Source organism: Channa argus, unplaced genomic scaffold (assembly GCF_033026475.1).
Source record: "Channa argus isolate prfri unplaced genomic scaffold, Channa argus male v1.0 Contig037, whole genome shotgun sequence".
NCBI classification, from domain to species: Eukaryota; Metazoa; Chordata; class Actinopteri; order Anabantiformes; family Channidae; genus Channa; species Channa argus.
The window spans coordinates 54,015-73,101 of NW_027125256.1; the positions used below are offsets into that span (position 1 = coordinate 54,015).

General features: G+C 45.6%; 16 non-coding genes across 16 annotated transcripts; 7 read left to right on the plus strand and 9 right to left on the minus strand.

Annotated features, from left to right (window-relative positions):
• Nucleotides 1-662: 662 nt before the first annotated feature.
• On the plus strand, nucleotides 663-735 carry trnaa-agc (transfer RNA alanine (anticodon AGC)). Its single transcript has one exon. It is a non-coding gene; the product is annotated as a tRNA-Ala (tRNA).
• Nucleotides 736-1,438: 703 nt separating this feature from the next.
• On the minus strand, nucleotides 1,439-1,520 carry trnas-gcu (transfer RNA serine (anticodon GCU)). The gene has a single exon. It is a non-coding gene; the product is annotated as a tRNA-Ser (tRNA).
• Nucleotides 1,521-2,379: 859 nt separating this feature from the next.
• Nucleotides 2,380-2,452, plus strand: trnaa-agc (transfer RNA alanine (anticodon AGC)). The gene has a single exon. It is a non-coding gene; the product is annotated as a tRNA-Ala (tRNA).
• Nucleotides 2,453-3,155: 703 nt separating this feature from the next.
• On the minus strand, nucleotides 3,156-3,237 carry trnas-gcu (transfer RNA serine (anticodon GCU)). Its single transcript has one exon. It is a non-coding gene; the product is annotated as a tRNA-Ser (tRNA).
• A 1,635-nt stretch (nucleotides 3,238-4,872) lies between these two features.
• On the minus strand, nucleotides 4,873-4,954 carry trnas-gcu (transfer RNA serine (anticodon GCU)). Its single transcript has one exon. It is a non-coding gene; the product is annotated as a tRNA-Ser (tRNA).
• Nucleotides 4,955-5,798: 844 nt separating this feature from the next.
• Nucleotides 5,799-5,871, plus strand: trnaa-agc (transfer RNA alanine (anticodon AGC)). Its single transcript has one exon. It is a non-coding gene; the product is annotated as a tRNA-Ala (tRNA).
• Nucleotides 5,872-6,574: 703 nt separating this feature from the next.
• On the minus strand, nucleotides 6,575-6,656 carry trnas-gcu (transfer RNA serine (anticodon GCU)). The gene has a single exon. It is a non-coding gene; the product is annotated as a tRNA-Ser (tRNA).
• An 859-nt stretch (nucleotides 6,657-7,515) lies between these two features.
• trnaa-agc (transfer RNA alanine (anticodon AGC)) lies at nucleotides 7,516-7,588 on the plus strand. The gene has a single exon. It is a non-coding gene; the product is annotated as a tRNA-Ala (tRNA).
• Nucleotides 7,589-8,291: 703 nt separating this feature from the next.
• trnas-gcu (transfer RNA serine (anticodon GCU)) lies at nucleotides 8,292-8,373 on the minus strand. Its single transcript has one exon. It is a non-coding gene; the product is annotated as a tRNA-Ser (tRNA).
• Nucleotides 8,374-10,008: 1,635 nt separating this feature from the next.
• Nucleotides 10,009-10,090, minus strand: trnas-gcu (transfer RNA serine (anticodon GCU)). The gene has a single exon. It is a non-coding gene; the product is annotated as a tRNA-Ser (tRNA).
• Nucleotides 10,091-10,933: 843 nt separating this feature from the next.
• trnag-acc (transfer RNA glycine (anticodon ACC)) lies at nucleotides 10,934-11,006 on the plus strand. Its single transcript has one exon. It is a non-coding gene; the product is annotated as a tRNA-Gly (tRNA).
• Nucleotides 11,007-13,426: 2,420 nt separating this feature from the next.
• On the minus strand, nucleotides 13,427-13,508 carry trnas-gcu (transfer RNA serine (anticodon GCU)). Its single transcript has one exon. It is a non-coding gene; the product is annotated as a tRNA-Ser (tRNA).
• A 2,561-nt stretch (nucleotides 13,509-16,069) lies between these two features.
• Nucleotides 16,070-16,142, plus strand: trnaa-agc (transfer RNA alanine (anticodon AGC)). Its single transcript has one exon. It is a non-coding gene; the product is annotated as a tRNA-Ala (tRNA).
• A 703-nt stretch (nucleotides 16,143-16,845) lies between these two features.
• trnan-guu (transfer RNA asparagine (anticodon GUU)) lies at nucleotides 16,846-16,927 on the minus strand. The gene has a single exon. It is a non-coding gene; the product is annotated as a tRNA-Asn (tRNA).
• Nucleotides 16,928-17,786: 859 nt separating this feature from the next.
• On the plus strand, nucleotides 17,787-17,859 carry trnaa-agc (transfer RNA alanine (anticodon AGC)). The gene has a single exon. It is a non-coding gene; the product is annotated as a tRNA-Ala (tRNA).
• A 704-nt stretch (nucleotides 17,860-18,563) lies between these two features.
• Nucleotides 18,564-18,645, minus strand: trnas-gcu (transfer RNA serine (anticodon GCU)). The gene has a single exon. It is a non-coding gene; the product is annotated as a tRNA-Ser (tRNA).
• Between the last annotated feature and the right edge of the window lie 442 nt (nucleotides 18,646-19,087).

Genomic DNA, 19,087 nt, shown 5'->3' on the forward strand with positions numbered 1-19,087 from the left:
TGGGATCAATACCCACATTCTCCAAATGCCTCATGCCTCCCCTGACCTCGTCAAGGTGACGCGCAATCCTTTATCATACAGGCGATGCACTTCTGAGATGGCTTGTGAATATATCTTTAGATGGATACATAGGTTGGAGCTGCAAGGCAGGAGGTCTAGAGGAAGACCAAAGCGGAGATTTATGGATGTAGTAAGGGAGGACATGAAGTTAGTTGGTATGAGTGAAGAGGATGCAGAGGACAGGGTTAGATGGAGGCACATGATTCGCTGTGGCGACCCCTGAAAGGGAACAGCCGAAAGGAAAAGAAGAAGCACTTCTGAGATGGCCGACGAATGTCAATCCTGACAGAATTTCCATCCGTGTGTCTACACTCAAGCACAAGAACAGACTGCGGCCTATCAAGGAAGATTGTAGCCAACTCTTCTAAGGCTGCAATTAAACACTTTGGAGATTCTCTTTGGCCAAAAGGTGCACTCCATTAGCACCAAAACCTCATGCCACACCAACTGTTTGTTCCCTCCGACTGCTTCTGGCCTTGTCAACAAGGCCCGTGACTGTCAAGTATTCGGGCTCCACAATCTAAAAACACAGAGGACATAAGGGGTGGATATTGAGAGTTTGTCCGGTACGCTGTGAACACAGGGAGGAAAAAAAGCTTGCAGGGGAATTAGCTCAAATGGTAGAGCGCTTGCTTAGCATGCAGGAGGTAGTGGGATCGATGCCCACATTCTCCACAATCGTTTGATTTCCTTTTTCCCATAAATGGATGAAACTGTTAAAAAGTTTCAGCCTCCATATCCCACATGTGCAGATCACAATCAATTAGAATGGGAAATTGCCTGTCAGCAGTACAGCTAAAAAGGCGACCAGTTTGCCGTCTGATCAGCTAAACACATGGCAGCCAGTCAATGCATTTAGGCTTGTACACACAGTCAAAACGTTCTGCTGAAGTTCCAACCGAGTATCAGTGGGGGCGATCAGCCATTTCAGAAATTGCTGATTTCCTGGAACTTTTACACACTACCATATTTAGGTTTAACAGAGAATGGTTGGAAAAGAGAACATATCCAGTGAGTAGCAGTTTTGTGGGGGACTCTGCCTGCATGTGTCTCTACAGGCCTTGTATCTGTGGTGTCCTGTTCACTAGACGACATTAATGTGACACCTGAACCAAATGTTTTGTAGCCCCGGTGGGCAGAGCAGCATGGAATACACACCTTATTATACAGCCTATCTGCAGCCTATCAAGGAAGCTCTTCCAAAGCTGCTTGTCCAGTGAGCTTAATCACCTGCACTCACATGTCAACAGTCTGATTTCTGCATCAACTGTCACACTCGAGTTCTCTGCACAAAACAGTATTTGGTTTACCATTGGATGTTGTAAGTCCAGCAGAAGGTTTTATCTGTGTTTGTCTAAAAACACTTTAATCTGACATGCGACAAGGATGGGATTCTAACCCACGCGTGCAGAGCACAATGGATTAGCAGTCCATCGCCTTAACCACTCGGCCACCTCGTCAATTAAGCAAGGAAGGGCGACGAGACTTTGATCAGCAAAGACAGACCTACAGGATTTCTAGGTCACCTCGCAGGGTTTAATAAGAACACCTAGAATATCTCCTCTCTGAATTTAATATCCAAGTACCTTTGCAAGGGAATTAGTTTAAATGGTAAAGCACTAGCTTTGTATGCAAGAAGTACTGGGATCAATACCCACATTCTCCAAATGCCTCATGCCTCCCCTGACCTCGTCAAGGTGACGCGCAATCCTTTATCATACAGGCGATGCACTTCTGAGATGGCTTGTGAATATATCTTTAGATGGATACATAGGTTGGAGCTGCAAGGCAGGAGGTCTAGAGGAAGACCAAAGCGGAGATTTATGGATGTAGTAAGGGAGGACATGAAGTTAGTTGGTATGAGTGAAGAGGATGCAGAGGACAGGGTTAGATGGAGGCACATGATTCGCTGTGGCGACCCCTGAAAGGGAACAGCCGAAAGGAAAAGAAGAAGCACTTCTGAGATGGCCGACGAATGTCAATCCTGACAGAATTTCCATCCGTGTGTCTACACTCAAGCACAAGAACAGACTGCGGCCTATCAAGGAAGATTGTAGCCAACTCTTCTAAGGCTGCAATTAAACACTTTGGAGATTCTCTTTGGCCAAAAGGTGCACTCCATTAGCACCAAAACCTCATGCCACACCAACTGTTTGTTCCCTCCGACTGCTTCTGGCCTTGTCAACAAGGCCCGTGACTGTCAAGTATTCGGGCTCCACAATCTACAAACACAGAGGACATAAGGGGTGGATATTGAGAGTTTGTCCGGTACGTTTGCAAATTCTGCCCTGTGAACACAGGGAGGAAAAAAAGCTTGCAGGGGAATTAGCTCAGATGGTAGAGCGCTTGCTTAGCATGCAAGAGGTAGTGGGATTGATGCCCACATTCTCCACAATTGTTTGATTTCCTTTTTCCCATAAATGGATGAAACTGTTAAAAAGTTTCAGCCTCCATATCCCACATGTGCAGATCACAATCAATTAGAATGGGAAATTGCCTGTCAGCAGTACAGCTAAAAAGGCGACCAGTTTGCCGTCTGATCAGCTAAACACATGGCAGCCAGTCAATGCATTTAGGCTTGTACACACAGTCAAAACGTTCTGCTGAAGTTCCAACCGAGTATCAGTGGGGGCGATCAGCCATTTCAGAAATTACTGATTTCCTTGAACTTTTACACACTACCATATTCAGGGTTAACAGAGAATGGTTGGAAAAGAGAACATATCCAGTAAGTAGCAGTTTTGTGGGGGACTCTGCCTGCATGTGTCTCTACAGGCCTTGTATCTGTGGTGTCCTGTTCACTAGACGACATTAATGTGACACCTGAACGAAATGTTTTGTAGCCCCGGTGGGCAGAGCAGCATGGAATACACACCTTATTATACAGCCTATCTGCAGCCTATCAAGGAAGCTCTTCCAAAGCTGCTTGTCCAGTGAGCTTAATCACCTGCACTCAAATGTCAACAGTCTGATTTCTGCATCAACTGTCACACTCGAGTTCTCTGCACAAAACAGTATTTGGTTTACCATTGGATGTTGTAAGTCCAGCAGAAGGTTTTATCTGTGTTTGTCTAAAAACACTTTAATCTGACATGCGACGAGGATGGGATTCGAACCCACGCGTGCAGAGCACAATGGATTAGCAGTCCATCGCCTTAACCACTCGGCCACCTCGTCAATTAAGCAAGGAAGGGCGACGAGACTTTGATCAGCAAAGACAGACCTACAGGATTTCTAGGTCACCTCGCAGGGTTTAATAAGAACACCTAGAATATCTCCTCTCTGAATTTAATATCCAAGTACCTTTGCAAGGGAATTAGCTTAAATGGTAAAGCACTAGCTTTGTATGCAAGAAGTACTGGGATCAATACCCACATTCTCCAAATGCCTCATGCCTCCCCTGACCTCGTCAAGGTGACGCGCAATCCTTTATCATACAGGCGATGCACTTCTGAGATGGCTTGTGAATATATCTTTAGATGGATACATAGGTTGGAGCTGCAAGGCAGGAGGTCTAGAGGAAGACCAAAGCGGAGATTTATGGATGTAGTAAGGGAGGACATGAAGTTAGTTGGTATGAGTGAAGAGGATGCAGAGGACAGGGTTAGATGGACGCACATGATTCGCTGTGGCGACCCCTGAAAGGGAACAGCCGAAAGGAAAAGAAGAAGCACTTCTGAGATGGCCGACGAATGTCAATCCTGACAGAATTTCCATCCGTGTGTCTACACTCAAGCACAAGAACAGACTGCGGCCTATCAAGGAAGATTGTAGCCAACTCTTCTAAGGCTGCAATTAAACACTTTGGAGATTCTCTTTGGCCAAAAGGTGCACTCCATTAGCACCAAAACCTCATGCCACACCAACTGTTTGTTCCCTCCGACTGCTTCTGGCCTTGTCAACAAGGCCCGTGACTGTCAAGTATTCGGGCTCCACAATCTACAAACACAGAGGACATAAGGGGTGGATATTGAGAGTTTGTCCGGTACGTTTGCAAATTCTGCCCTGTGAACACAGGGAGGAAAAAAAGCTTGCAGGGGAATTAGCTCAGATGGTAGAGTGCTTGCTTAGCATGCAAGAGGTAGTGGGATTGATGCCCACATTCTCCACAATTGTTTGATTTCCTTTTTCCCATAAATGGATGAAACTGTTAAAAAGTTTCAGCCTCCATATCCCACATGTGCAGATCACAATCAATTAGAATGGGAAATTGCCTGTCAGCAGTACAGCTAAAAAGGCGACCAGTTTGCCGTCTGATCAGCTAAACACATGGCAGCCAGTCAATGCATTTAGGCTTGTACACACAGTCAAAACGTTCTGCTGAAGTTCCAACCGAGTATCAGTGGGGGCGATCAGCCATTTCAGAAATTGCTTATTTCCTGGAACTTTTACACACTACCAAATTTAGGTTTAACAGAGAATGGTTGGAAAAGAGAACATATCCACTGAGTAGCAGTTTTGTGTGGGACCCTGCCTGCATGTGTCTCCACAGGCCTTGTATCTGTGGTGTCCTGTTCACTAGACGACATTAATGTGACACCTGAACCAAATGTTTTGTAGCCCCGGTGGGCAGAGCAGCATGGAATACACACCTTATTATACAGCCTATCTGCAGCCTATCAAGGAAGCTCTTCCAAAGCTGCTTGTCCAGTGAGCTTAATCACCTGCACTCACATGTCAACAGTCTGATTTCTGCATCAACTTTCACACTCGAGTTCTCTGCACAAAACAGTATTTGGTTTACCATTGGATGTTGTAAGTCCAGCAGAAGGTTTTATCTGTGTTTGTCTAAAACCACTTTAATCTGACATGCGACGAGGATGGGATTCCAACCCACGCGTGCAGAGCACAATGGATTAGCAGTCCATCGCCTTAACCACTCGGCCACCTCGTCAATTAAGCAAGGAAGGGCGACGAGACTTTGATCAGCAAAGACAGACCTACAGGATTTCTAGGTCACCTCGCAGGGTTTAATAAGAACACCTAGAATATCTCCTCTCTGAATTTAATATCCAAGTACCTTTGCAAGGGAATTAGCTTAAATGGTAAAGCAGTAGCTTTGTATGCAAGAAGTACTGGGATCAATACCCACATTCTCCAAATGCCTCATGCCTCCCCTGACCTCGTCAAGGTGACGCGCAATCCTTTATCATACAGGCGATGCACTTCTGAGATGGCTTGTGAATATATCTTTAGATGGATACATAGGTTGGAGCTGCAAGGCAGGAGGTCTAGAGGAAGACCAAAGCGGAGATTTATGGATGTAGTAAGGGAGGACATGAAGTTAGTTGGTATGAGTGAAGAGGATGCAGAGGACAGGGTTAGATGGAGGCACATGATTCGCTGTGGCGACCCCTGAAAGGGAACAGCCGAAAGGAAAAGAAGAAGCACTTCTGAGATGGCCGACGAATGTCAATCCTGACAGAATTTCCATCCGTGTGTCTACACTCAAGCACAAGAACAGACTGCGGCCTATCAAGGAAGATTGTAGCCAACTCTTCTAAGGCTGCAATTAAACACTTTGGAGATTCTCTTTGGCCAAAAGGTGCACTCCATTAGCACCAAAACCTCATGCCACACCAACTGTTTGTTCCCTCCGACTGCTTCTGGCCTTGTCAACAAGGCCCGTGACTGTCAAGTATTCGGGCTCCACAATCTAAAAACACAGAGGACATAAGGGGTGGATATTGAGAGTTTGTCCGGTACGCTGTGAACACAGGGAGGAAAAAAAGCTTGCAGGGGAATTAGCTCAAATGGTAGAGCGCTTGCTTAGCATGCAGGAGGTAGTGGGATCGATGCCCACATTCTCCACAATCGTTTGATTTCCTTTTTCCCATAAATGGATGAAACTGTTAAAAAGTTTCAGCCTCCATATCCCACATGTGCAGATCACAATCAATTAGAATGGGAAATTGCCTGTCAGCAGTACAGCTAAAAAGGCGACCAGTTTGCCGTCTGATCAGCTAAACACATGGCAGCCAGTCAATGCATTTAGGCTTGTACACACAGTCAAAACGTTCTGCTGAAGTTCCAACCGAGTATCAGTGGGGGCGATCAGCCATTTCAGAAATTGCTGATTTCCTGGAACTTTTACACACTACCATATTTAGGTTTAACAGAGAATGGTTGGAAAAGAGAACATATCCAGTGAGTAGCAGTTTTGTGGGGGACTCTGCCTGCATGTGTCTCTACAGGCCTTGTATCTGTGGTGTCCTGTTCACTAGACGACATTAATGTGACACCTGAACCAAATGTTTTGTAGCCCCGGTGGGCAGAGCAGCATGGAATACACACCTTATTATACAGCCTATCTGCAGCCTATCAAGGAAGCTCTTCCAAAGCTGCTTGTCCAGTGAGCTTAATCACCTGCACTCACATGTCAACAGTCTGATTTCTGCATCAACTGTCACACTCGAGTTCTCTGCACAAAACAGTATTTGGTTTACCATTGGATGTTGTAAGTCCAGCAGAAGGTTTTATCTGTGTTTGTCTAAAAACACTTTAATCTGACATGCGACAAGGATGGGATTCTAACCCACGCGTGCAGAGCACAATGGATTAGCAGTCCATCGCCTTAACCACTCGGCCACCTCGTCAATTAAGCAAGGAAGGGCGACGAGACTTTGATCAGCAAAGACAGACCTACAGGATTTCTAGGTCACCTCGCAGGGTTTAATAAGAACACCTAGAATATCTCCTCTCTGAATTTAATATCCAAGTACCTTTGCAAGGGAATTAGTTTAAATGGTAAAGCACTAGCTTTGTATGCAAGAAGTACTGGGATCAATACCCACATTCTCCAAATGCCTCATGCCTCCCCTGACCTCGTCAAGGTGACGCGCAATCCTTTATCATACAGGCGATGCACTTCTGAGATGGCTTGTGAATATATCTTTAGATGGATACATAGGTTGGAGCTGCAAGGCAGGAGGTCTAGAGGAAGACCAAAGCGGAGATTTATGGATGTAGTAAGGGAGGACATGAAGTTAGTTGGTATGAGTGAAGAGGATGCAGAGGACAGGGTTAGATGGAGGCACATGATTCGCTGTGGCGACCCCTGAAAGGGAACAGCCGAAAGGAAAAGAAGAAGCACTTCTGAGATGGCCGACGAATGTCAATCCTGACAGAATTTCCATCCGTGTGTCTACACTCAAGCACAAGAACAGACTGCGGCCTATCAAGGAAGATTGTAGCCAACTCTTCTAAGGCTGCAATTAAACACTTTGGAGATTCTCTTTGGCCAAAAGGTGCACTCCATTAGCACCAAAACCTCATGCCACACCAACTGTTTGTTCCCTCCGACTGCTTCTGGCCTTGTCAACAAGGCCCGTGACTGTCAAGTATTCGGGCTCCACAATCTACAAACACAGAGGACATAAGGGGTGGATATTGAGAGTTTGTCCGGTACGTTTGCAAATTCTGCCCTGTGAACACAGGGAGGAAAAAAAGCTTGCAGGGGAATTAGCTCAGATGGTAGAGCGCTTGCTTAGCATGCAAGAGGTAGTGGGATTGATGCCCACATTCTCCACAATTGTTTGATTTCCTTTTTCCCATAAATGGATGAAACTGTTAAAAAGTTTCAGCCTCCATATCCCACATGTGCAGATCACAATCAATTAGAATGGGAAATTGCCTGTCAGCAGTACGGCTAAAAAGGCGACCAGTTTGCCGTCTGATCAGCTAAACACATGGCAGCCAGTCAATGCATTTAGGCTTGTACACACAGTCAAAACGTTCTGCTGAAGTTCCAACCGAGTATCAGTGGGGGCGATCAGCCATTTCAGAAATTACTGATTTCCTTGAACTTTTACACACTACCATATTCAGGGTTAACAGAGAATGGTTGGAAAAGAGAACATATCCAGTGAGTAGCAGTTTTGTGGGGGACTCTGCCTGCATGTGTCTCTACAGGCCTTGTATCTGTGGTGTCCTGTTCACTAGACGACATTAATGTGACACCTGAACGAAATGTTTTGTAGCCCCGGTGGGCAGAGCAGCATGGAATACACACCTTATTATACAGCCTATCTGCAGCCTATCAAGGAAGCTCTTCCAAAGCTGCTTGTCCAGTGAGCTTAATCACCTGCACTCAAATGTCAACAGTCTGATTTCTGCATCAACTGTCACACTCGAGTTCTCTGCACAAAACAGTATTTGGTTTACCATTGGATGTTGTAAGTCCAGCAGAAGGTTTTATCTGTGTTTGTCTAAAAACACTTTAATCTGACATGCGACGAGGATGGGATTCGAACCCACGCGTGCAGAGCACAATGGATTAGCAGTCCATCGCCTTAACCACTCGGCCACCTCGTCAATTAAGCAAGGAAGGGCGACGAGACTTTGATCAGCAAAGACAGACCTACAGGATTTCTAGGTCACCTCGCAGGGTTTAATAAGAACACCTAGAATATCTCCTCTCTGAATTTAATATCCAAGTACCTTTGCAAGGGAATTAGCTTAAATGGTAAAGCACTAGCTTTGTATGCAAGAAGTACTGGGATCAATACCCACATTCTCCAAATGCCTCATGCCTCCCCTGACCTCGTCAAGGTGACGCGCAATCCTTTATCATACAGGCGATGCACTTCTGAGATGGCTTGTGAATATATCTTTAGATGGATACATAGGTTGGAGCTGCAAGGCAGGAGGTCTAGAGGAAGACCAAAGCGGAGATTTATGGATGTAGTAAGGGAGGACATGAAGTTAGTTGGTATGAGTGAAGAGGATGCAGAGGACAGGGTTAGATGGACGCACATGATTCGCTGTGGCGACCCCTGAAAGGGAACAGCCGAAAGGAAAAGAAGAAGCACTTCTGAGATGGCCGACGAATGTCAATCCTGACAGAATTTCCATCCGTGTGTCTACACTCAAGCACAAGAACAGACTGCGGCCTATCAAGGAAGATTGTAGCCAACTCTTCTAAGGCTGCAATTAAACACTTTGGAGATTCTCTTTGGCCAAAAGGTGCACTCCATTAGCACCAAAACCTCATGCCACACCAACTGTTTGTTCCCTCCGACTGCTTCTGGCCTTGTCAACAAGGCCCGTGACTGTCAAGTATTCGGGCTCCACAATCTACAAACACAGAGGACATAAGGGGTGGATATTGAGAGTTTGTCCGGTACGTTTGCAAATTCTGCCCTGTGAACACAGGGAGGAAAAAAAGCTTGCAGGGGAATTAGCTCAGATGGTAGAGTGCTTGCTTAGCATGCAAGAGGTAGTGGGATTGATGCCCACATTCTCCACAATTGTTTGATTTCCTTTTTCCCATAAATGGATGAAACTGTTAAAAAGTTTCAGCCTCCATATCCCACATGTGCAGATCACAATCAATTAGAATGGGAAATTGCCTGTCAGCAGTACAGCTAAAAAGGCGACCAGTTTGCCGTCTGATCAGCTAAACACATGGCAGCCAGTCAATGCATTTAGGCTTGTACACACAGTCAAAACGTTCTGCTGAAGTTCCAACCGAGTATCAGTGGGGGCGATCAGCCATTTCAGAAATTGCTTATTTCCTGGAACTTTTACACACTACCAAATTTAGGTTTAACAGAGAATGGTTGGAAAAGAGAACATATCCACTGAGTAGCAGTTTTGTGTGGGACCCTGCCTGCATGTGTCTCCACAGGCCTTGTATCTGTGGTGTCCTGTTCACTAGACGACATTAATGTGACACCTGAACCAAATGTTTTGTAGCCCCGGTGGGCAGAGCAGCATGGAATACACACCTTATTATACAGCCTATCTGCAGCCTATCAAGGAAGCTCTTCCAAAGCTGCTTGTCCAGTGAGCTTAATCACCTGCACTCACATGTCAACAGTCTGATTTCTGCATCAACTTTCACACTCGAGTTCTCTGCACAAAACAGTATTTGGTTTACCATTGGATGTTGTAAGTCCAGCAGAAGGTTTTATCTGTGTTTGTCTAAAACCACTTTAATCTGACATGCGACGAGGATGGGATTCCAACCCACGCGTGCAGAGCACAATGGATTAGCAGTCCATCGCCTTAACCACTCGGCCACCTCGTCAATTAAGCAAGGAAGGGCGACGAGACTTTGATCAGCAAAGACAGACCTACAGGATTTCTAGGTCACCTCGCAGGGTTTAATAAGAACACCTAGAATATCTCCTCTCTGAATTTAATATCCAAGTACCTTTGCAAGGGAATTAGCTTAAATGGTAAAGCACTAGCTTTGTATGCAAGAAGTAGTGGGATCAATACCCACATTCTCCAAATGCCTCATGCCTCCCCTGACCTCGTCAAGGTGACGCGCAATCCTTTATCATACAGGCGATGCACTTCTGAGATGGCTTGTGAATATATCTTTAGATGGATACATAGGTTGGAGCTGCCAGGCAGGAGGTCTAGAGGAAGACCAAAGCGGAGATTTATGGATGTAGTAAGGGAGGACATGAAGTTAGTTGGTATGAGTGAAGAGGATGCAGAGGACAGGGTTAGATGGACGCACATGATTCGCTGTGGCGACCCCTGAAAGGGAACAGCCGAAAGGAAAAGAAGAAGCACTTCTGAGATGGCCGACGAATGTCAATCCTGACAGTATTTCCATCCGTGTGTCTACACTCAAGCACAAGAACAGACTGCAGCCTATCAAGGAAGATTGTAGCCAACTCTTCTAAGGCTGCAATTAAACACTTTGGAGATTCTCTTTGGCAAAAAGGTGCACTCCATTAGCACCAAAACCTCATGCCACACCAACTGTTTGTTCCCTCCGACTGCTTCTGGCCTTGTCAACAAGGCCCGTGACTGTCAAGTATTCGGGCTCCACAATCTACAAACACAGAGGACATAAGGGGTGGATATTGAGAGTTTTTCCGGTACGCTGTGAACACAGGGAGGAAAAAAGCTTGCAGGGGAATTAGCTCAAATGGTAGAGCGCTTGCTTACCATGCAAGAGGTAGTGGGATCGATGCCCACATTCTCCACAATCGTTTGATTTCCTTTTTCCCATAAATGGATGAAACTGTTAAAAAGTTTCAGCCTCCGTATCCCACATGTGCAGATCACAATCATTTAGAATGGGAAATTGCCTGTCAGGAGTACAGCTAAAAAGGCGACCAGTTTGCCGTCTGATCAGCTAAACACATGGCAGCCAGTCAATGCATTTAAGCTTTTACACACAGTCAAAACGTTCTGCTGAAGTTCCAACCGAGTATCAGTGGGGGCGAACAGCCATTTCAGAAATTGCTGATTTCCTGGAACTTTTACACACTACCATATTTAGGGTTAACAGAGGATGGTTGGAAAAGAGAACATATCCAGTGAGTAGCAGTTTTGTGGGGGACTCTGCCTGCATGTGTCTCCACAGGCCTTGTATCTGTGGTGTCCTGTTCACTAGACGACATTAATGTGACACCTGAACCAAATGTTTTGTAGCCCCGGTGGGCAGAGCAGCATGGAATACACACCTTATTATACAGCCTATCTGCAGCCTATCAAGGAAGCTCTTCCAAAGCTGCTTGTCCAGTGGGCTTAATCACCTGCACTCACATGTCAACAGTCTGATTTCTGCATCAACTGTCACACTCGAGTTCTCTGCACAAAACAGTATTTGGTTTACCATTGGATGTTGTAAGTCCAGCAGAAGGTTTTATCTGTGTTTGTCTCAAAACACTTTAATCTGACATGCGACGAGGATGGGATTCGAACATACGCGTGCAGAGCACAATGGATTAGCAGTCCATCGCCTTAACCACTCGGCCACCTCGTCAATTAAGCAAGGAAGGGCGACGAGACTTTGATCAGCAAAGACAGACCTACAGGATTTCTAGATCACCTCGCAGGGTTTAATGAGAACACCTAGAATATCTCCTCTCTGAATTTAATATCCAAGTACCTTTGCAAGGGAATTAGCTTAAATGGTAAAGCACTATCTTTGTATGCAAGAAGTAGTGGGATCAATACACACATTCTCCAAATGCCTCATGCCTCCCCTGACCTCGTCAAGGTGACGCGTAATCCTTTATCATACAGGTGATGCACTTCTGAGATGGCTTGTGAATATATCTTTTAATGGATACATAAGTTGGAGCTGCCAGGCAGGAGGTCTAGAGGAAGACCAAAGCGGAGATTTATGGATGTAGCAAGGGAGGACATGAAGTTGGTTGGTATGAGTGAAGCGGATGCAGACGACAGGGTTAGATGGACGCACGTGATTCGCTGTGGCGACCCCTGAAAGGGAACAGCCGAAAGGAAAAGAAGAAGCACTTCTGAGATGGCCGACGAATGTCAATCCCGACAGTATTTCCATCCGTGTGTCTACACTCAAGCACAAGAACAGACTGCAGCCTATCAAGGAAGATTGTAACCAACTCTTCTAAGGCTGCAATTAAACACTTTGGAGATTCTCTTTGGCAAAAAGGTGCACTCCATTAGCACCAAAACCTCATGCCACACCAACTGTTTGTTCCCTCCGACTGCTTCTGGCCTTGTCAACAAGGCCCGTGACTGTCAAGTATTCGGGCTCCACAATCTACAAACACAGAGGACATAAGGGGTAGATATTGAGAGTTTGTCCGGTACGTTTGCAAATTCTGCCCTGTGAACACAGGGAGGAAAAAAAGCTTGCAGGGGAATTAGCTCAAATGGTAGAGCGCTTGCTTAGCATGCAAGAGGTAGTGGGATCGATGCCAACATTCTCCACAATCCTTTGATTTCCTTTTTCCCATAAATGGATGAAACTGTTAAAAATTTTCAGCCTCCATATCCCACATGTGCAGATCACAATCAACTAGAATGGGAAATTGCCTGTCAGCAGTACAGCTAAAAAGGCGACCAGTTTGCCGTCTGATCAGCTAAACACATGGCAGCCAGTCAATGCATTTAGGCTTGTACACACAGTCAAAACGTTCTGCTGAAGTTCCAACCGAGTATCAGTGGGGGCGAACAGCCATTTCAGAAATTGCTGATTTCCTGGAACTTTTACACACTACCATATTTAGGGTTAACAGAGAATGGTTGGAAAAGGGAACATATCGAGTGAGTAGCAGTTTTGTGGGGGACTCTGCCTGCATGTGTCTCTACAGGCCTTGTATCTGTGGTTTCCTGTTCACTAGACGACATTAATGTGACACCTGAACCAAATGTTTTGTAGCCCCGGTGGGCAGAGCAGCTTGGAATACACACCTTATTATACAGCCTATCTGCAGCCTATCAAGGAAGCTCTTCCAAAGCTGCTTGTCCAGTGGGCTTAATCACCTGCACTCACATGTCAACAGTCTGATTTCTGCATCAACTGTCACACTCGAGTTCTCTGCACAAAACAGTATTTGGTTTACCATTGGATGTTGTAAGTCCAGCAGAAGGTTTTATCTGTGTTTGTCTAAAAACACTTTAATCTGACATGCGACGAGGATGGGATTCGAACCCACGCGTGCAGAGCACAATGGATTAGCAGTCCATCGCCTTAACCACTCGGCCACCTCGTCAATTAAGCAAGGAAGGGCGACGCGACTTTGATCAGCAAAGACAGACCTACAGGATTTCTCGGTCACCTCGCAAGGCTTAATAAGAACACCTAGAATATATCCTCTCTGAATTTAATATCCAAGTACCTTTGCAAGGGAATTAGCTTAAATGGTAAAGCACTAGCTTTGTATGCAAGAAGTAGTGGGATCAATACCCACATTCTCCAAATGCCTCATGCCTCCCCTGACCTCGTCAAGCTGACGCGCAATCCTTTATCATACAGGCGATGCACTTCTGAGATGGCTTGTGAATATATCTTTAGATGGATACATAGGTTGGAGCTGCCAGGCAGGAGGTCTAGAGGAAGACCAAAGCGGAGATTTATGGATGTAGTAAGGGAGGACATGAAGTTAGTTGGTATGAGTGAAGAGGATGCAGAGGACAGGGTTAGATGGACGCACGTGATTCGCTGTGGCGACCCCTGAAAGGGAACAGCCGAAAGGAAAAGAAGAAGCACTTCTGAGATGGCCGACGAATGTCAATCCTGACAGTATTTCCATCCGTGTGTCTACACTCAAGCACAAGAACAGACTGCAGCCTATCAAGGAAGATTGTAACCAACTCTTCTAAGGCTGCAATTAAACACTTTGGAGATTCTCTTTGGCAAAAAGGTGCACTCCATTAGCACCAAACCCTCATGCCACACCAACTGTTTGTTCCCTCCGACTGCTTCTGGCCTTGTCAACAAAGCCCGTGACTGTCAAGTATTCGGGCTCCACAATCTACAAACACAGAGGACATAAGGGGTGGATATTGAGAGTTTGTCCGGTACGTTTGCAAATTCTGCCCTGTGAACACAGGGAGGAACAAAAGCTTGCAGCGGAATTATCTCAAAAGGTAGAGCGCTTGCTTAGCATGCAAGAGGTAGTGGGATCGATGCCCACATTCTCCACAATCCTTTGATTTCCTTTTTCCCATAAATGGATGAAACTGTTAAAAAGTTTCAGCCTCCGTATCCCACATGTGCAGATCACAATCAACTAGAATGGGAAATTGCCTGTCAGCAGTACAGCTAAAAAGGCGACCAGTTTGCCGTCTGATCAGCTAAACACATGGCAGCCAGTCAATGCATTTAGGCTTGTACACACAGTCAAAACGTTCTGCTGAAGTTCCAACCGAGTATCAGTGGGGGCGAACAGCCATTTCAGAAATTGCTGATTTTCTGGAACTTTTACACACTACCATATTTAGGGTTAACAGAGAATGGTTGGAAAAGAGAACATATCGAGTGAGTAGCAGTTTTGTGGGGGACTCTGCCTGCATGTGTCTCTACAGGCTTTGTATCTGTGGTGTCCTGTTCACTAGATGACATTAATGTGACACCTGAACCAAATGTTTTGTAGCCCCGGTGGGCAGAGCAGCATGGAATACACACCTTATTATACAGCCTATCTGCAGCCTATCAAGGAAGCTCTTCCAAAGCTACTTGTCCAGTGAGCTTAATCACCTGCACTCACATGTCAAGAGTCTGATTTCTGCATCAACTGTCACACTCGAGTTCTCTGCACAAAACAGTATTTGGTTTACCATTGGATGTTGTAAGTCCAGCAGAAGGTTTTATCTGTGTTTGTCTAAAAACACTTTAATCTGACATGCGACGAGGATGGGATTCGAACCCACGCATGCAGAGCACAATGGATTAGCAGTCCTTCGCCTTAACCTCTCGGCCACCTCGTCAATTAAGCAAGGAAGGGCGACGAGACTTTGATCAGCAAAGACAGACCTACAGGATTTCTAGGTCACCTCGCAGGGTTTAATAAGAACACCGAGAATATCTCCTCTCTGAATTTAATATCCAAGTACCTTTGCAAGGGAATTAGCTTAAATGGTAAAGCACTAGCTTTGTATGCAAGAAGTAGTGGGATCAATACCCACATTCTCCAAATGCCTCATGCCTCCCCTGACCTCGTCAAGCTGACGCGCAATCCTTTATCATACAGGCGATGCACTTCTGAGATGGCTTGTGAATATATCTTTAGATGGATACATAGGTTGGAGCTGCCAGGCAGGAGGTCTAGAGGAAGACCAAAGCGGAGATTTATGGATGTAGTAAGGGAGGCCATGAAGTTAGTTGGTATGAGTGAAGAGGATGCAGAGGACAGGGTTAGATGGACGCACGTGATTCGCTGTGGCGACCCCTGAAAGGGAACAGCCGAAAGGAAAAGAAGAAGCACTTCTGAGATGGCCGACGAATGTCAATCCTGACAGTATTTCCATCCGTGTGTCTACACTCAAGCACAAGAACAGACTGCAGCCTATCAAGGAAGATTGTAACCAACTCTTCTAAGGCTGCAATTAAACACTTTGGAGATTCTCTTTGGCAAAAAGGTGCACTCCATTAGCACCAAACCCTCATGCCACACCAACTGTTTGTTCCCTCCGACTGCTTCTGGCCTTGTCAACAAAGCCCGTGACTGTCAAGTATTCGGGCTCCACAATCTACAAACACAGAGGACATAAGGGGTGGATATTGAGAGTTTGTCCGGTACGCTGTGAACACAGGGAGGAAAAAAAGCTTGCAGGGGAATTAGCTCAAATGGTAGAGCGCTTGCTTAGCATGTAAGAGGTAGTGGGATCGATACCCACATTCTCCACAATCCTTTGATTTCCTTTTTCCCATAAATGGATGAAACTGTTAAAAAGTTTCAGCCTCCATATCCCACATGTGCAGATCACAATCAATTAGAATGGGAAATTGCCTGTCAGCAGTACAGCTAAAAAGGCGACCAGTTTGCCGTCTGATCAGCTAAACACATGTCAGCCAGTCAATGCATTTAGGCTTGTACACACAGTCAAAACGTTCTGCTGAAGTTCCAACCGAGTATCAGTGGGGGCGATCAGCCATTTCAGAAATTGCTGATTTCCTGGAACTTTTACACACTACCATATTCAGGGTTAACAGAGAATGGTTGGAAAAGAGAACATATCCAGTGAGTAGCAGTTTTGTGGGGGACTCTGCCTGCATGTGTCTCTACAGGCCTTGTATCTGTGGTGTCCTGTTCACTAGACGACATTAATGTGACACCTGAACCAAATTTTTTGTAGCCCCGGTGGGCAGAGCAGCTTGGAATACACACCTTATTATACAGCCTATCTGCAGCCTATCAAGGAAGCTCTTCCAAAGCTGCTTGTCCAGTGGGCTTAATCACCTGCACTCATATGTCAACAGTCTGATTTCTGCATCAACTGTCACACTCGAGTTCTCTGCACAAAACAGTATTTGGTTTACCATTGGATGTTGTAAGTCCAGCAGAAGGTTTTATCTGTGTTTGTCTAAAAACACTTTAATCTGACATGCGACGAGGATGGGATTCAAACCCACGCGTGCAGAGCACAATAGATTAACAGTCCATCGCCTTAACCACTCGGCCACCTCGTCAATTAAGCAAGGAAGGGCGACGAGACTTTGATCAGCAAAGACAGACCTACAGGATTGCTAGGTCACCTCGCAGGGTTTAATAAGAACACCTAGAATATCTCCTCTCTGAATTTAATATCCAAGTACCTTTGCAAGGGAATTAGCTTAAATGGTAAAGCACTAGCTTTGTATGCAAGAAGTAGTGGGATCAATACACACATTCTCCAAATGCCTCATGCCTCCCCTGACCTCGTCAAGGTGACGCGCAATCCTTTATCATACAGGTGATGCACATCTGAGATGGCTTGTGAATATATCTTTAGATGGATACATAGGTTGGAGCTGCCAGGCAGGAGGTCTAGAGGAAGACCAAAGCGGAGATTTATGGATGTAGTAAGGGAGGACATGAAGTTAGTTGGCATGAGTGAAGAGGATTCAGAGGACAGGGTTAGATGGAGGCACATGATTCGCTGTGGGGATCCCTGAAAGGGAACAGCCGAAAGGAAAAAAAGAAGCACTTCTGAGATGGCCGACGAATGTCAATCCTGACAGTATTTCCATCCGTGTGTCTACACTCAAGCACAAGAACAGACTGCAGCCTATCAAGGAAGATTGTAGCCAACTCTTCTAAGGCTGCAATTAAACACTTTGGAGATTCTCTTTGGCAAAAAGGTGCACTCCATTAGCACCAAATCCTCATGCCACACCAACTGTTTGTTCCCTCCGACTGCTTCTGGCCTTGTCAACAAGGTCCGTGACTGTCACGTATTCGGGCTCCACAATCTACAAACACAGAGGACATAAGGGGTGGATATTGAGAGTTTGTCCGGTACGTTTGCAAATTCTGCCCCGTGAACACAGGGAGTAAAAAAAGCTTGCAGGGGAATTAGCTCAAATGGTAGAGCGCTTGCTTAGCATGCAAGAGGTAGTGGGATCGATGCCCACATTCTCCACAATCGTTTGATTTTCTTTTTTCCCATAAATGGATGAAACTGTTAAAAAGTTTCAGCCTCCATATCCCACATGTGCAGATCACAATCAATTAGAATGGGAAATTGCCTGTCAGCAGTACAGCTAAAAAGGTGACCAGTTTGCCGTCTGATCAGCTAAACACATGGCAGCCAGTCAATGCATTTAGGCTTGTACACACAGTCAAAACGTTCTGCTGAAGTTCCAACCGAGTATCAGTGGGGGCGATCAGCCATTTCAGAAATTGCTGATTTCCTGGAACTTTTACACACTACCATATTTAGGGTTAACAGAGAATGGTTGGAAAAGAGAACATATCCAGTGAGTAGCAGTTTTGTGGGGGACTCTGCCTGCAAGTGTCTCTACAGGCCTTGTATCTGTGGTGTCCTGTTCACTAGACGACATTAATGTGACACCTGAACCAAATGTTTTGTAGCCCCGGTGGGCAGAGCAGCATGGAATACACACCTTATTATACAGCCTATCTGCAGCATATCAAGGAAGCTCTTCCAAAGCTGCTTGTCCAGTGAGCTTAATCACCTGCACTCACATGTCAACAGTCTGATTTCTGCATCAACTGTCACACTCGAGTTCTCTGCACAAAACAGTATTTGGTTTACCATTGGGAGTTGTAAGTCCAGCAGAAGGTTTTATCTGTGTTTGTCTAAAAACACTTTAATCTGACATGCGACGAGGATGGGATTCAAACCCACGCGTGCAGAGCACAATGGATTAGCAGTCCATCGCCTTAACCACTCGGCCACCTCGTCAATTAAACAAGGAAGACCGACGAGACTTTGATCAGCAAAGACAGACCTACAGGATTTCTAGGTCACCTCGCAGGGTTTAATAAGAACACCTAGAATATCTCCTCTCTGAATTTAATATCCAAGTACCTTTGCAAGGGAATTAGCTTAAATGATAAAGCACTAGCTTTGTATGCAAGAAGTACTGGGATCAATACCCACATTCTCCAAATGCCTCATGCCTCCCCTGACCTCGTCAAGGTGACGCGCAATCCTTTATCATACAGGCGATGCACTTCTGAGATGGCTTGTGAATATATCTTTAGATGGATACATAGGTTGGAGCTGCAAGGCAGGAGGTCTAGAGGAAGACCAAAGCGGAGATTTATGGATGTAGTAAGGGAGGACATGAAGTTAGTTGGTATGAGTGAAGAGGATGGAGAGGACAGGGTTAGATGGAGGCACA